Here is a 17,458-nt window from a genome sequence, read left to right on the forward strand (position 1 = left end):
TCGTCAGCGTTTTTGGTGGCCCACTCGGGAACGTGACATGCGTCGTTTCGTGGCTGCTTGTTCGGTCTGTGCGCAGACTAAGTCCGGGAACTCCCCTCCTGCCGGTTGTCTCAGACCGCTTCCCATTCCCTCTCGACCGTGGTCTCACATCGCCTTAGATTTTATCACCGGACTGCCTTCGTCAGCGGGGAAGACAGTTATTCTTACGGTTGTCGATAGGTTCTCTAAGGCGGCTCATTTTATTCCCCTCGCTAAGCTCCCTTCTGCTAAAGAAACGGCACAAATCATCATCGAGAATGTTTTCAGAATTCATGGCCTTCTGTCAGACGTCGTTTCGGACAGGGGCCCGCAGTTCACGTCTCAATTTTGGAGGGAGTTTTGCCGTTTGATTGGGGCTTCCGTCAGTTTCTCGTCCGGCTTCCACCCTCAGTCTAAAGGTCAAGCCGAACGGGCCAATCAGACTGTTGGTCGCATCTTACGCAGCCTTTCTTTTCGTAACCCTGCGTCTTGGTCAGAACAGCTCCCCTGGGCAGAATACGCCCACAACTCGCTTCCTTCGTCTGCGACCGGTCTATCTCCTTTTCAGAGTAGCCTCGGGTACCAACCTCCGCTGTTCTCGTCTCAGCTCGCCGAGTCCTGCGTCCCCTCCGCTCAGGCTTTTGTCCAACGTTGTGAGCGCACCTGGAAGGGGGTCAGGTCTGCACTTTGCCGTTATAGGGCGCAGACTGTGAGAGCCGCTAATAAGCGTAGAACTAAGAGTCCTAGATATTGTCGCGGTCAGAGAGTATGGCTCTCCACTCAAAACCTTCCCCTTAAGACAGCTTCTCGCAAGTTGACCCCGCGGTTCATTGGTCCGTTCCGTATTTCTCAGATCATTAATCCTGTCGCGGTGCGACTTCTTCTCCTGCGATATCTTCGTCGCGTCCACCCGGTCTTCCATGTCTCTTGTGTTAAACCCGTTCTTCGCGCCCCCGCTCGTCCCCCCCCCCCCCCATCCTTGTCGAAGGCGCACCTATCTACAGGGTCCGTAAGATTTTGGACATGCGTCCTCGGGGCCGTGGTCATCAGTTCCTAGTGGATTGGGAGGGGTACGGTCCTGAGGAAAGGAGTTGGGTTCCCTCTCGGGACGTGCTGGACCGTTCGCTGATCGATGATTTCCTCCGTTGCCGCCAGGTTTCCTCCTCGAGTGCGCCAGGGGGCGCTCGTTGAGTGGGGGGTACTGTCATGTCTTGTCATGTTATGTCTTGTTCCTGTTCTTTCTCTTCACTCTGTCTCCCTCTGCTGGTCGTATTAGGTTACCTTCTCTTTCTCTCCTCCTCCAGCTGTTCCTCATCTCCTCTAACTACCTTGTTCACCCTCTTCCCACCTGTTCCCTTTTTCCCTCTGATTAGGTCTCTATTTCTCTCTCTGTTCCTGCCTCTTTCTTTGTCAGATTCTCATTTGAGTTTCTCATGCCAGAAACAAACTATCGTCTCGTTTGCTTCACCCTTGTCCTGTCCCGTCCTGTCGGAATCCGCCTGGCAAGTGCATCCTGTACTCAGCTAACTGTCTTGTCGTTTGTACTGTGTCCAGTTCATCTGATGCTACGTGAGATCAGGTACCACTGTTCCTCTACGACCCGCGCCTACCCAGAGAGACCTGCAGCCTGTCGCCGCTAACCCAGCTATTCTCCTCTGCTGCTAAGAAGGGGGCTCTTTTGTAATTATCAGAAGGACTTTTTGTTTCATTTGTCGCCCTCTCTGCGGGTTGTCTATTTTTCCATGATCTACATCTGAAGAGGATCTATGTCTTCCCTGTGTTTACATTAAAAGACTCTATTTTTGTTAAACCGCTTTTGGGTCCTCACTCACCTGCACAACAACAATAGCCTAAAATGGCAAAGCCAAATATACACTGGAGTTGCTTACAAATAAGACAGTGAATTGTCCTGAGTAGCCGAGCTACAGTTTTGGCTGAAAAACGTCTTGAAAATCGATGAAAAGACTTGAAAATGGTTGTCTAGCAATGATCAACAAACAACTTGACAGAGCTTGAACAATTTTGAAAAGAATAATGGTCAATATTGTAATATCTAGGTGTGCAAAGCCCTTAGAGACTTACAGAGAAAGAATCCCAGCTGTAATCGCTGCCCAAGGTGATTATAACATGAATTGACTCAGGGTGTGAATACTTATGTAACTAAGATATCTTTGTACTCCATGTTCAATACATTTGCATAAACGTCAAAAAATGTCATATTTTATTTATTTCATCACATTCCCAGTGGGTCAGAAATGTACATACACTCAATTAGTATTTGGTAGCATTGCCTCTAAATTGTTTAAGTTGGGTAAATATTGGCTGATGTAACTGAGTCAGGTCTGTAGGCCTCCTTGCTCGCACACGCTTTCTCAGTTCTGCCCACAAATTTTCTGTAAGATTGAGGTCAGGCCTTTGTAATGGCCACTCCAATACCATAACATTGTTGTCCTTAAACCAAATTTGCTTGAGGTCAATGTCCATTTGGAAGACCCATTTGTGACCAAGCTTTAACTGATGTCTTGAGATGTTGCTTCAGTATATCCACATAATTTTCAATTCCTCATGATGCCATCTATTTTGTGAAGTGCACCAGTCCCTCTTGCAGCAAAGCACCCCCACAACATGATGCTGCCACCCCCGTGTTTCACGGTTGGGATGGTGTTCGTCCGCTTGCAATCCTCCCACTTTTTCCTCCAAACATAATGATGGTCAATATGGTCAAACAGTTCTATTTTTGTTTCATCAGACCAGAGGACATTTCTCCAAAAAGTACCATCTTTGTCCCCATGTGCAATTGCAAACCGTAGTCTGGTTTTTGTATTGCGGTTTTGAAGCAGTGGCTTCTTCCTTCCTGAGCGGCCTTTCGGGTTATGTCGATTTTGGACTGGGATTGATTTGCACTTTTCACATCAAAGTACATTCATCTCTAGGAGACAGAACACGTCTCCTTCTTGAGCGGTATGATGGTTGTGTGGTCCCATGGTGTTTATACTTGCGTACTATTGTTTGTACAGATGAACGTGGTACCTTCAGGAGTTTGGAAATTGCTCCCAAGGATGAACCAGGTCTTGGCTGATTTCTTTTGATTTTCCCATGATGTCAAGCAAAGAGGCACTGTGTTTGAAGGTAGGCCTTGAAATACATCCAAGGGTACACCTCCAATTGACAATTGAAATGATGTCAATTAGCCTATCAGAAGATTCTAATGCCATGACATATTTTGGGGGAATATTCCACGATATTTAAAGGCACAGTCAACTTAGTGTATGTAAACTTTTGACCCACTGGAATTGATACAGTGAAATATAAGTGAAATAATCTCTCTGTAAACAATTGTTGGAAAAATTACTTGTGTCATGCACAAAGTACATGTCCTAACTGACTTGCCAAAACTGTAAGTATTGTTATGAGACTTGTTTCTACACCTTGATTACACCACCCGCTCTGGTAAATTCAATTGATTGGTCATGATTTGGAAAGGCACACACCTGTCTATATAAGATCCCACAGTTGACAGTACATGTCAGAGCAACAACCAAGCCATGAGGTCAAAGGAATTGTCTGTAGAACTCTGAAACAGAATTGTGTCGAGGCACAGAAGGGTACCAGGTTTGAGGGATAGATGAACGGAGCATAGTACAGGACCTTAGACTGGGGCGAAGGTTCAGCTTCCAATAGCACAACGACCCTAAGTACACAGCCAAGACAACGCAGGAGTGGCTTCGGGACATGTCTCTGAATGTCCTTGAGTGGCCCAGCCAGAGCCTGGACTTGAACCCGGTCGAACATCTCTGGATAAATCTGAAAATAGCTGTGCAGCAACACTCCCAATCCAACCTGACAGATCTTGAGAGGATTTGCAGAGAAGAATGGAGTAACTACCCAAATACAGGTGTGCCAAGCTTGTAGCTCCATACCCAAGAATACTCGAGGCTGTAAATCGTTGCCAAAGGTGCTTCAACAAAGTACTTATGTAAATGTGCTATTACATTTTTTCATTAACATTATATATATATATATATATATATATATATATATATATATATATATATATATATATATATATATATATATTTTTTTTTTTTTACCTATTTTTGCTTTGTAATTATAGGGTACTGTGTGTAGATGTTTTTTTTTTTAAATACATTTTAGAATAAGGCTGTAACGTAACAAAATGTGGAACAAGTCAAGGGGTCTGAATACTTTCCGAACGGACTGTACATATAAATTATATTCCGGACTCTGACCTTGCTCGTTATAATATTTCTTAATTCCTTCCTTCTTCTGTTTTGGTTTTGTTAGGTATTACTGCTAGGTATTACAGCTACGAACATAAGCATTTCGCTAGACCCGCGATAACATCTGCAAAATATGTGTATGCGACCAATGCAATTTATTTTGAAGTCCACAACTTCAAAACATTGTTCTCTCCATAGCAACGCTACCTTACTCGCTGTACTCATTACTGCACCCAAGAAACACCCACATCAAACCACACCCCCAAGATAACTCTTGTTCACCTTCCGCATTTCTTAATGGGCATTGATGAAAAACGAGGCCAAATTACAAAGTGCAGTTTCCCTTTAAACACTGACATTAGCTTTAGGGAGCGATAATATAATGGCCAATAGTAGTTGCAATTGAGATCAACTGTTCAGGTGAACTTAGCGCATATTGGTGGTTTAACGAGAGAACACCTCGTGTTGAGACATTGTTCAGTGTTGGTTGTAATTACCCACTATGGCTAAGAACCTCTTGAAACCTCTGACAATATAAAAGAGGGAGAAAGAGCAAAAGAGTGATATGTATATTTTTTAAGCCAGAAACAAACAAGTCCTCAAACCTCACCCAACAGACTCTGCCAGGGGTTTAGTAGAATCTTCAGACACAAACACATGACAGGCAAATCTCTGGTCAGCTGGGTGTTTTGTGATGAAGCCAAAGTACCTAAGGGGAAAACATACAAACCACACATGGGTAAAAAAAGAAGAAGAAAGTACAGGGGTCAGAGGAGCGAAACCCCAGAGGGAACCAGGTTCCGGGAGTAAAATGCAGATTTTACAATGGAAGAGTGATTATTTTTTCTCCATTTCCTCCACTGCTTGCGCTATGACTCTCCCAAAAAGCACATTTTTATTTGAATACAGTGACTGGCATAATTTAATCCAGGTCCAGGTACTTACTTGCTGTTCTTAGGGTGATAGCCACAGAAGGAAACATTCTTCAACTGGAAGAAGTGGCTGCACTGGTTACTCTGTGATGACAGACAGACACACATCTATATTATAAACTAGTGGTGGATTTGAGGCCTTAAATTTTGGAAGGAATTTCTTCATTTTGGGCTCAAAATAAGCGCATCGCCTGGGACCATGGAGGGGGGGGGGGGACGGACTGTGATGTCCCAAGGCAATGCACACTACATATGAATGCAACATAATTATTTGGTACAAACCTCATTGACCAAATTCTATGGCTCCGAAAAACAGGTGTTGGGGGTAAAAAGTATCCACCCTCCATGTCAACAACTGCATTTCTCATGGAATTTGCTATCTGCTTACACCACATCATCTGTAGGAGCTGTAGCTAGTGAACCTTCTGATTGGCAAATTAGATTAGCTATTAAAGCAAATCATAGCCTTAATGTCAACAAAGAACCCACTGATGGTTACATATCTTTACTTCAGTTTAGGTGGGCATCGCTGTTGCCAGATGAAATTCTCACTTGCTTCTATACAATACAACTGGATTAAGGTGTGTGGACTGCAATACCCTGTAGTGCCCACACTGAGGCGTTATCAACCTTCTTTACTGGGAATATTTCCCTCAGTGTGATCTTGCTGGTCAGCGGTTTGGATAAAACATCTCTTTGTATCTAGTCTTGCAAGCCAGACGCAAAGTTTTGTAGTTGTACTTTGGTCCAAACTAAACTGCTGTCTTTCTAACATGTGCTGAAGGTGTGCCTTAAGAAGTGTGTGTGAGTGTGTGTGTGATGTAAATGCATGTGTTGAGTGTGTGCATAAATCTGAGTATGTCTGTCTGTGTACCTGTCCCGTGTGTCCGTGTGTGCACCCACGTGTGTGTGTATGTGCAGATGCGCGTGGATGTTTACAATGTGTGTGCATTTGAGTGTGGAAGTCTGTCAGAGGCATAGTAGTCGTCCTGGACTAGGAGCTTCACGCCTTTCATGTTGATCTCAAGGATACAAGATGAAGGTGGGTTATACTGCACTGTCATCCTCCTATTGGTGGCAATCTGGTGACAATCAAAACAGCATCAGCATCCCGGTTTAGATATTGAAATTATTTGTTAAAAAAAGCACCCTTATTCAATTAATTGGAATTTAGAACATTTAGAACATGAACAGGGAAAGAGGTGGGTTATTGGTCTTAAACTTATAGTGGCATCTCAGCTAGAAATGCACACTATATATACAAAAGCATGTGGACACCCCTTCAAATTAGTGGATTCAACTATTTGAGCAACACCCGTTGCTGACCGGTGTATAAAAATGAGCACACAAAAAGTCAATCTCCATAGACAAACATTGGCAGTAGAATGGCCTTACTGAAGATCTCAGTGACTAGAGCTGCCCCGGTCAACTGTAAGTGAAGTGGGAAGATCTAGGAGCAACAAGGGCTCAGCCGCAAAGTGGTAGCTCACAAGCTCACAAAACGGGAACGCCGAGTGCTGAAGTGTGTAGCGTGTAAAAATTGTCTGTCCTCTGGAAGCAACACCAGAACAACAACTGTTAGTCTGGAGCTTCACCAAATGGGTTTCCATGGCTGAGCAGCCACACACAAGCCTAAGATCACCAGGCACCAATGCCAAGCATCAGCTGGAGTGGCGTGAAGCTCGTCGCCTTTAGACTCTGGAGCAGTGGAAACGTGTTGTCTGGAGTGATGAATCACACTTCACCATCTGGCAGTCCGACAGACGAATCTGGGTTTGGCGGATCCCAGGAGAACGCTACCTGCCCCAATGCATAGTGCCAACTGTAAAGTTTTGTGGAGGAGGAATAATGATCTGGGGCTGTTTTCATGGTTCAGGCTAGGCCCCACAGTTTCCAGTGAAGGGAAATCTTAACGCTACAGCATACAATGACATTCTAGACAATTCTGTGCTTCCAACTTTGTGGCAACAGTTTGGAGAAGGCACTTTTCTCTTTCAGCATGACAATTCCCCTGTGCCCAAAGCAAGGTCCATACAGAAATGGTTTGTCGAGATCGGTGTGGAAAAACTTGACTGGCCTTCAGAGACCTGACTTCAACCCCATCGAACACAATTGGGAGGAATTGGAACGCCGACTGCAAGCCAGGCCTTATCACCCAACATCACTGCCTGATGTCACTAATGCCTAGTTAAATAAAGGTTAAATAAATTCAAATGAATAATGCTCGTGGCTGAAGTAAAGCAAGTCCCCACAGCAATGTTCCAGCATCTAGTGGAAAGCCTTCCCAGAAGAGTGGAGGCTGTTATAGTAGCCAAGGGGGTACCAACTCCATATTAATGCCCATGATTTTGGAATGAGATGTTCGACGTTCAGGTGTACACATACTTTTGGTGCTGTAGTGTTGCTTTTGAGCGATGCCTCTTTTCAACCTGCCTCTGCCTCTGTCCTCTTTTCTTTTCTAAAATGTTTTAATGATTTCCTGTCTTAACCTTTCTAATTTGTGATCTAAGATTATTCTACTGTCAATGCTTGTTTGTGTTATACAGGGTTGAGGTCAATTCTGAAATGAGTTGCGAATTCTATTCTTAAATTTGAATTGAATTTGAATTGCCCACACCCCACAGGAAACAGACTTTGAATTGAATTCAAATGGCTTATTTATTCTACACATTACTACACAAATACAAAATTGTAACCAATACTATGTATAAGAATCAAACTATGTGGTTGAATCAAAGGAATTACACTCATGTCTTATTTGAATTGCTTTGAATTAATTTACTTCCTTTAATTAAAATTAAATTACAATTTTCTTCCTTAGGGATGTTTTAAATGAATGCGTTGAATTCAATTCTGAATTCCGACCCCAACCATGGTGTAATAGAATACTATTTTCATAGAGAATGTACTAACTATACTGTTTACCTCTCACACTTTCACCCCATTATTTTCCATCTTCCTACTCAATCCATCTGTCTCTTCATCCATATCTGTCTCTTCCTCCTCCTCTCTCTCAGTTAAAGATTATGGATTTCATTGGTAATGTGCCAGTTGACATCTCTCTCACACTCTTTCTATCTTCTCAATCTTTCTACACTCTCACTCTTTCTTTCACAAGCACACACACAGCACCTCCCCATACCTTCTGCATAGCTGCACACAGAACATCATTGCCTTTGTGGTAGGGCACTTGGACCGAGCCCAGGAATTTCATGTGGTATCTGTCTATCCATTCACTGCTCTTCACTGTGGGAGAGAGAGATAGAGAAAGATAAAAAATATATATAAACTATGGATGCTACAGTACATTTAAAGGCGCAATATGTAGAAATAGCTCTGCCATTTCATGGTTTCTAATGACAAAAGCAAAATATAACATAGAGAATAATTGTACCATCAATAACTGTCATGGACTGCATAAAGATTTACCCTCACCTGTTTTCGTATATTGCAGCATAGTAACTCATAACCACTTAACTATCCTAGAGGTAAGCAACATTCCATCCTTCACAATCCTGTAACTAATAATTCGACATCTGTAAGTATTCATATTCAAATCAAATAAAACTTCATTTGTCACATGCGCCGAATACAACAAGTGTATGCTTACTAACAATCCCTTAACCAACAGTGCAGTTCAAAAAGAGTTAAGAAAATATTTACCAAGTAGACTAAAATAAAAATAAAAAATGACACAATAAGAATAACAATAAGAGGCTATATACAGGGGGCACCGGTACCGAGTCAGTGTGTGCGGGTACAGGTTAGTTGAAGTAATTTGTACATGTAGGTAGGGGTGAAGTGACTATGCATAGATAATAAACAGCGAGTAGAAGCAGTGTACAAAAGGGAGGGGGGTTCAATGTCTGGTGGCGATTTTATTGATTGTTATGGCTTTGGGGTAGAAGCCTTTTAGTCCTAGACTTGGCGCTCCGGTACCGCTTCCTGTGCGATAGCAGAGAAAACGTTCTATGCTGTGTGTCTGGAGTTTCTGACAATTTTATGGGCTTTCCTCTGACACTGCCTATTATATAGGTCCTGGATGGCAGGAAGCTTGGCCCCAATGATGTACTGGTGTTACGTGCCTCCTAGAAGGAGGGAGGTGCAGGAATCAGGAGCAGGAGAGCAAGGAAGTCCCAGTGGCACAATCGTTTATTCAGAAGTCCCACCTTAACAACAACATGGGGGGGAACATACCCAAACGAGGTCGCCACATACAGGGAAATAAATGATACACACGGAGGAGAAACCTCTACTCCTAAACACATACCAAAACGGTACAACTGCCGTGAGAAAGAAAACCCTGTGGTGCAAACACGTACCCCAAACAAAGTAACCACAGCAAACAATCCTGCACAAAGACTAGCAGGCAGTGGAGGTTAATAAACCCACCGAAATCAACTAAATGGACACAGGTGTAAACAAAACAGACAGAGACAAACAAAAAGGAAAAATGGATCGGTGGCAGCTAGTAGGCCGGCAACGACGACCGCCGAGCACCGCCCGAACATGGAGAGGAGCCACCTTCGGTGGAAGTCGTGACAACTGGGCCGTTCGCGCTACCCTCTGTAGCACCTTATGGTCAGATGCCCGAGCAGTTGTCATAGCAGGCAGTGATGCAGCTGTAGAACCTTTTGAGGATCTGGGGACCCATGCCAAATCTTTTCAGTCTCCTGAGGGGGACACGGTTTTGTCGTGCCCTCGTCACGACTGTCTTGGTATGTGTGGACCACGATAGTTTGTTGGTGATGTGGACACCAAGGAACTTGAAACTCTCGACCCGCTCCACTACAGCCCCGTTGATGTTAATGGGGGGACTCTTCGGCCCGCCTTTTCCTGTAGTCCACGATCATCTCCTTTGTCTTGCTCACATTGAGGGAGAGGTTGTTGTCCTGGCACCACACTGCCAGTTATCTGACCTCCTCCCTATAAGCCGTCTCATCGTTGTCAGTGATCAGGCCTACCACTGTTGTGTTGTCAGCAAACTTAATAATGGTGTTGGAGTTGTGTTTGGCCGCGCAGTCGTGGGTGAACCGGGAATACAGGAGGGGACTAAGTACACACCCCTAAGGGGCCCCAGTGTTAAAGATCAGCATGGCAGATGTGTTGTTGCCTACTCTTACCACCTGGGGGTGGCCCGTCAGGAAGTCTAGGATCCAGTTGGAGAGGGGGGTGTTTAGTCCCAGAGTCCTTAGCTTAGTGATGAGTTTCGTGGGCACTATGGTGTTGAACGCTGAGCTGTAGTCAATGAACAGCATTCTCACAAAAGTGATTATTTTGTCCAGGTGAGAAAGGGCAGTGTGGAGTGTGATTAAGATTGCCTCATCTGTGGATCTGTTGGGGCGGTATGCAAATTGAAGTGGGTCTAGGGTGTCTGGGAGGATGCTGTTGATTTGAGCCATGACCAGCATTTTATAGCACTTCATGGCTACTGACGCGAGTGCAACGGGGCGGTCATCATTTAGGCAGTGTCACGTTCTGACCTTTATTTCCTTTGTTTTGTATTTATTTAGTATGGTCAGGGCGTGAGTTGGGTGGGCAGTCTATGTTTGTTTTTCTATGATTTGGGTATTTCTATGTTTCAGCCTAGTATGGTTCTCAATCAGAGGCAGGTGTCATTAGTTGTCTCTGATTGAGAATCATACGTAGGTAGCCTGGGTTTCACTGTGTGTTTGTGGGTGATTGTTCCTGTCTCTGTGTTTGCACCAGATAGGACTGTTTAGGTTTTCACTTTTCTTGTTTTGTTTAGTCTGTTCATGTATAGTCAGTCGTCTTTATTAAAAACATGAATAACCACCACGCTGCATTTTGGTCCGCCTCTCCTTCACCACAGGAAAACCCTTACAGGCAGGTTACCTTTGCTTCCTTGGGCACAGGTAGGTCAAGCAGACCACAGGGTGGTATTTACAGACTCGGTCAGGGAGAGGTTGAAAATGTCAGGGAAGACAGTTGACGGTTGCACATGCTTTGAGTACACGTCCTGATAATATGTCTGGTCCAGAGGCTTTGTGAATGTTGACCTGTTTAAAGGTTTTGTTATTCCTTGTTAAAACTGGTTAAGGATAGGTGGCAGTATTTCCCCTTTGGATGAATTGCGTGCCCATAGTGAACTGCATAAAACTCTGTCCTAAATTGCTAATATATGCATATTATTATTATTGTTATTATTATTATTATTATTATTGGATAGAAAACACTCTGAAGCTTCTAAAACCGTTTGAATTATGTCTGTGAGTATAGCAGAACTCACAGGGCAGGCAACTTTGACGTCATCGCCCCCTCCCTTCCCAACAAGTTATGGATCTGGAAACACTTCCTATGTCTTCCACTAGATGTCCTCATTCAGTAGAAAGTGTAATGGAGCATTTGCTGTGAACTTTGAACTAATGGGAAGTAAAAGTAGTAAGTGTCGCAAAGATTTTCATGTGCTTGAGGGCGCGTATGCGTTAGAGTGCTTCGTCTGTTCCAGTCAGCCCCAGATGAACTAGGATTGCCCGGTTGGAATGATATTCGATATGTATGATTATAACATCCTGAAGATTGATACTTAGTTTGACCAGTTTCGTCGATGTGTAATTTGGAAGTTTTGATGCAAAATTATTCTGGACCAGAAGTCATTTTTTGGGCATTTGAGCTGAAAGTGGTAGCAAATGCTGCTACTTGGACACTAGAATTGAACATTATGAAACAAAACGATTTATTGTTGAACTAGCACTCCTTGCACTTCATTCTGATCGAAGACCATCAAAGGTAAGGGAATATTTATGTTGTAATTTTGTATTTCTGTTGACTCCAACATAGCGGAGAAATATTGTTACGTCTGAGCGCTGTCTCAGATTATTGCATGGTAGGCTTTTTCCGTAACGTTAAAAAAAAATGTGACACAGCGGTTGCATTAAGAACCAGTGTATCTTTTTAATTATATGTAGAACATTTATCTTTAGTCAAAGTTTATGATGAGTATTTCTGTTATCTGGCGTAGCTTTCTATAATTCCTCCGGACATTTTGGAGAATTTTCTGAACATGGCGTCAATGTAATCAGAGATTTATGGATATAAAATGCATATTATCGAACAAAACATAAATGTACTGTGTAACATGTCATATGACTGTCATCTGATGAAGATTTTCAAGAGGTTAGTGAATGATTTTTTGTTTAAACCTGCTTTTGTGATTTTATTTTATTTTTATTTTTTTCTGTTTTTGTCATGTACTGTCATGTTGTCTTGTCTCTGTCCTTTCCCTTCACCCTGTCTCCCTCTGCTGGTCGTGTTAGGTTACCTTTTCTCCCCCGCTTTCCCCCAGCTGTCCCTTGTCTCCTCTAACTACCCATTCACCCCGTTCCCCACCTGTTCCCTTTTTCCCTCTGATTAGGTCCCTATATCTCTCTCTGTTTCTGCTCCTGTCCTTGTCGGATTCTTGTTTGTTTGTGTCGTTCATGCCTGAACCAGACTGCCGTCATGTTTGCTGTAACCTTGTCCTGTCCTGTCGGAATCTGCCGGTCCATCTGAGCCTACCTATGTTTGGTAATTAAAGAAGCTCTGTTTAAGTTGATTCGCTTTTGGGTCCTCATTCACGCACCGTAACAGAAGAATCCGACCAAGAATGGACCCAGCGACTTCGGATCCTCTCCACTCAGCCGTCGAGATCCAGGGAGCGATGCTAGGCAGACACAAGCAGGAATTGTCTGCTGCTCGACATGCCGTTGAGACCCTGGCCACCCAAGTCTCCAACCTCACAGAACAGGTTCACCATCTCCGCCTCGATCCACCGGCCACTTCCAGGGCTTTCGAATCTCCGGAGCCCAGAATCAATAACCCGCCGTGTTACTCTGGGGAGCCCACTGAATGCCGCTCGTTCCTCACCCAGTGTGATATTGTGTTTTCTCTCCAGCCCAACACTTACTCCAGGAGCACTGCTCGTGTCGCCTACGTCATATCTCTCCTTATTGGACGGGCTCGTGAGTGGGGCACGGCAATCTGGGAGGCAAGGGCTGAGTGTACTAACCAGTATCAAGACTTTAAGGAGGAGATGATACGGGTTTTTGATCGATCTGTTTTTGGGGAGGAGGCTTCCAGGGCCCTGTCTTCCCTATGTCAAGGCAATCGATCCATAACAGACTACTCTATTGAGTTTCGCACTCTTGCTGTCTCCAGTGGCTGGAACGAGCCGGCCTTGCTCGCTCGTCTTCTGGAGGGTTTCCGCGCAGAGGTAAAGGATGAGATTCTCTCCCGGGAGGTTCCTTCCAGCGTGGATTCCTTGATTGAACTCGCTATTCGCATTGAGCGACGGGTTGATCTTCGTCACCGAGCTCGTGGAAAGGAGCTCGCGCTCTCCGTCGCCTCCCTCTCCGCATCACTACCATCTTCCTCTGCCGGCTCGGGTGCTGAGCCCATGCAGCTGGGAGGTATCCGCATCTCGACTAAGGAGAGGGAACGGAGAATCACCAACCGCCTCTGTCTCTATTGCGGTGCCGCTGGTCATTTTGTCACTTCATGTCCAGTAAAAGGCCAGAGCTCGTCAGTAAGCGGAGGGCTACTGGTGAGCGCTACTACTCCTGTCTCTCCTTCAAGATCCTGCACTACCTTGTCGGTCCATCTACGCTGGACCGGTTCGTCAGCTTCCTGCAGTGCCTTAATAGACTCTGGGGCGGAGGGCTGTTTTATGGACGAGACCTGGGCTCGGGAACATGACATTCCTCTCAGACAGTTAAAGGAGCCCACGGCCTTGTTCGCCCTGGATGGTAGTCCTCTCCCCAGGATTCAGCGTGAGACGCTACCTTTAACCCTCACTGTTTCTGGTAATCATAGTGAAACCATTTCTTTTTTAATTTTTCGTTCACCTTTTACACCTGTTGTTTTGGGCCATCCCTGGCTAGTTTGTCATAATCCTTCCATTAATTGGTCTAGTAATTCTATCCTCTCCTGGAACGTCTCTTGTCATGTGAAATGTTTAATGTCTGCTATCCCCCCTGTTTCCTCTGTCTCTTCTTCACAGGAGGAGCCTGGTGATTTGACAGGGGTGCCGGAGGAATATCACGATCTGCGCACGGTGTTCAGTCGGTCCAGGGCCACCTCTCTTCCTCCACACCGGTCGTATGATTGTAGTATTGATCTCCTTCCGGGAACCACCCCCCCCCGGGGTAGACTATACTCTCTGTCGGCTCCCGAACGTAAGGCTCTCGAGGATTATTTGTCTGTAGCTCTTGACGCCGGTACCATAGTCCCCTCCTCCTCTCCCGCCGGAGCGGGGTTTTTTTTTGTCAAGAAGAAGGACGGGTCTCTGCGCCCCTGCATAGATTATCGAGGGCTGAATGACATAACAGTGAAGAATCGTTATCCGCTTCCTCTTATGTCTTCAGCCTTCGAGATCCTGCAGGGAGCCAGGGTTTTCACTAAGTTGGACCTTCGTAACGCTTACCATCTCGTGCGCATCAGGGAGGGGGACGAGTGGAAGACGGCGTTTAACACTCCGTTAGGGCACTTTGAATACCGGGTTCTTCCTTTCGGCCTCGCTAACGCTCCAGCTGTCTTTCAGGCATTAGTCAATGATGTCCTGAGAGACATGCTGAACATCTTTGTTTTCGTTTACCTTGACGATATCCTGATTTTTTCACCGTCACTCCAGATTCATGTTCAGCACGTTCGACGTGTCCTCCAGCGCCTTTTAGAGAATTGTCTTTTTGTGAAGGCTGAGAAGTGCACTTTTCATGCCTCCTCCGTCACATTTCTCGGTTCTGTTATTTCCGCTGAAGGCATTAAGATGGACCCCGCTAAGGTCCAAGCTGTCATTGATTGGCCCGTCCCTAAGTCACGCGTCGAGCTGCAGCGCTTTCTCGGCTTCGCGAACTTCTATCGTCGTTTCATCCGTAATTTCGGTCAGGTGGCAGCTCCTCTCACAGCCCTTACTTCTGTCAAGACGTGCTTTAAGTGGTCCGTTTCCGCCCAGGGAGCTTTTGATCTCCTCAAGAATCGTTTTACATCCGCTCCTATCCTTGTTACACCTGACGTCTCTAGACAGTTCGTTGTCGAGGTTGACGCGTCAGAGGTGGGAGTGGGAGCCATCCTTTCTCAGCGCTCCCTCTCTGACGACAAGGTCCACCCATGCGCGTATTTTTCTCATCGCCTGTCGCCGTCGGAACGTAACTATGATGTGGGTAACCGCGAACTGCTCGCCATCCGGTTAGCCCTAGGCGAATGGCGACAGTGGTTGGAGGGGGCGACCGTTCCTTTTGTCGTTTGGACTGACCATAGGAACCTTGAGTACATCCGTTCTGCCAAACGACTTAATGCGCGTCAGGCGCGTTGGGCGCTGTTTTTCGCTCGTTTCGAGTTCGTGATTTCTTATCGTCCGGGCTCTAAGAACACCAAGCCTGATGCTTTGTCTCGTCTCTTCAGTTCTTCAGTAGCCTCCACTGACCCCGAGGGGATTCTCCCTGAGGGGCGTGTTGTCGGGTTGACTGTCTGGGGAATTGAGAGGCAGGTAAAGCAAGCACTCACTCAAACTCCGTCGCCGCGCGCTTGTCCTAGGAACCTTCTTTTCGTTCCCGTTCCTACTCGTCTGGCCGTTCTTCAGTGGGCTCACTCTGCCAAGTTAGCCGGCCACCCTGGCGTTCGGGGTACGCTTGCTTCCATTCGCCAGCGTTTCTGGTGGCCCACCCGGGAGCATGACACGCGTCGTTTCGTGGCTGCTTGTTCGGTCTGCGCGCAGACTAAGTCCGGTAACTCTCCTCCTGCCGGCCGTCTCAGGCCGCTTCCTATTCCCTCTCGACCGTGGTCTCACATCGCCTTAGATTTTGTCACCGGACTGCCTTCGTCAGCGGGGAAGACTGTTATTCTTACGGTTGTCGATAGGTTCTCTAAGGCGGCTCATTTCATTCCCCTTGCTAAGCTTCCTTCTGCTAAAGAGACGGCACAAATCATCATCGAGAATGTTTTCAGAATTCATGGCCTTCCGTCAGACGTCGTTTCGGACAGAGGTCCGCAATTCACGTCTCAATTTTGGAGGGAGTTTTGCCGTTTGATTGGGGCTTCCGTCAGTCTCTCTTCCGGCTTTCACCCCCAGTCTAACGGTCAAGCAGAACGGGCTAATCAGACTATTGGTCGCATCTTACGCAGTCTTTCTTTTCGCAACCCTGCGTCTTGGTCAGAACAGCTCCCCTGGGCAGAATACGCCCACAACTCGCTTCCTTCGTCTGCGACCGGGCTATCTCCTTTTCAGAGTAGCCTCGGGTACCAGCCTCCGTTGTTCTCATCTCAGTTCGCCGAGTCCAGCGTCCCCTCCGCTCAGGCTTTTGTCCAACGTTGCGAGCGCACCTGGAAGAGGGTCAGGTCTGCACTTTGCCGTTATAGGGCGCAGACTGTGAGAGCTGCTAATAAGCGTAGAACGAAGAGCCCTAGATATTGTCGCGGTCAGAGAGTTTGGCTCTCCACTCAGAACCTTCCCCTTAAGACGGCTTCTCGCAAGTTGACCCCGCGGTTCATTGGTCCATTCCGTATCTCTCAGGTCATTAATCCTGTCGCAGTGCGACTTCTTCTTCCGCGATATCTTCGTCGCGTCCACCCGGTCTTCCATGTCTCCTGTGTTAAGCCCGTTCTTCGCGCCCCCGCTCGTCTTCCCCCCCCCCCCCCCATCCTTGTCGAGGGCGCACCTATCTACAGGGTCCGTAAGATCTTGGACATGCGTCCTCGGGGCCGTGGTCATCAGTACCTAGTTGACTGGGAGGGGTACGGTCCTGAGGAGAGGAGTTGGGTTCCCTCTCGGGACGTGCTGGACCGTGCGCTGATTGATGATTTCCTCCGTTGCCGCCAGGTTTCCTCCTCGAGTGCGCCAGGAGGCGCTCGGTGAGTGGGGGGGTACTGTCATGTACTGTCATGTTGTCTTGTCTCTGTCCTTTCCCTTCACCCTGTCTCCCTCTGCTGGTCGTGTTAGGTTACCTTTTCTCCCCCGCTTTCCCCCAGCTGTCCCTTGTCTCCTCTAACTACCCATTCACCCCGTTCCCCACCTGTTCCCTTTTTCCCTCTGATTAGGTCCCTATATCTCTCTCTGTTTCTGCTCCTGTCCTTGTCGGATTCTTGTTTGTTTGTGTCGTTCATGCCTGAACCAGACTGCCGTCATGTTTGCTGTAACCTTGTCCTGTCCTGTCGGAATCTGCCGGTCCATCTGAGCCTACCTATGTTTGGTAATTAAAGAAGCTCTGTTTAAGTTGATTCGCTTTTGGGTCCTCATTCACGCACCGTAACAGTTTTGGTGGTGGTCTAACATAA

At 46.3% G+C, this 17,458-nt stretch overlaps 1 pseudogene across 1 annotated transcript in view; it reads right to left on the reverse strand.

Moving 5' to 3' along the window:
- Positions 1–17,458, reverse strand: part of LOC110506241 (C-Jun-amino-terminal kinase-interacting protein 1-like) — a 75,426-nt pseudogene that overhangs the window by 10,303 nt on the left and 47,665 nt on the right. The window contains exons 8-10 of the transcript XR_016492405.1: positions 8,334–8,437; positions 5,205–5,275; positions 4,870–4,968 (exon numbers count right to left, since the gene is read on the reverse strand). The product of XR_016492405.1 is annotated as a C-Jun-amino-terminal kinase-interacting protein 1-like (transcript). The remainder of the gene's footprint in view (positions 1–4,869; positions 4,969–5,204; positions 5,276–8,333; positions 8,438–17,458) is intronic.

The sequence above is a fragment of the Oncorhynchus mykiss genome, chromosome 26 (assembly GCF_057628025.1).
Source record: "Oncorhynchus mykiss isolate SJ-2025 chromosome 26, ASM5762802v1, whole genome shotgun sequence".
Lineage (NCBI taxonomy): Eukaryota > Metazoa > Chordata > Actinopteri > Salmoniformes > Salmonidae > Oncorhynchus > Oncorhynchus mykiss.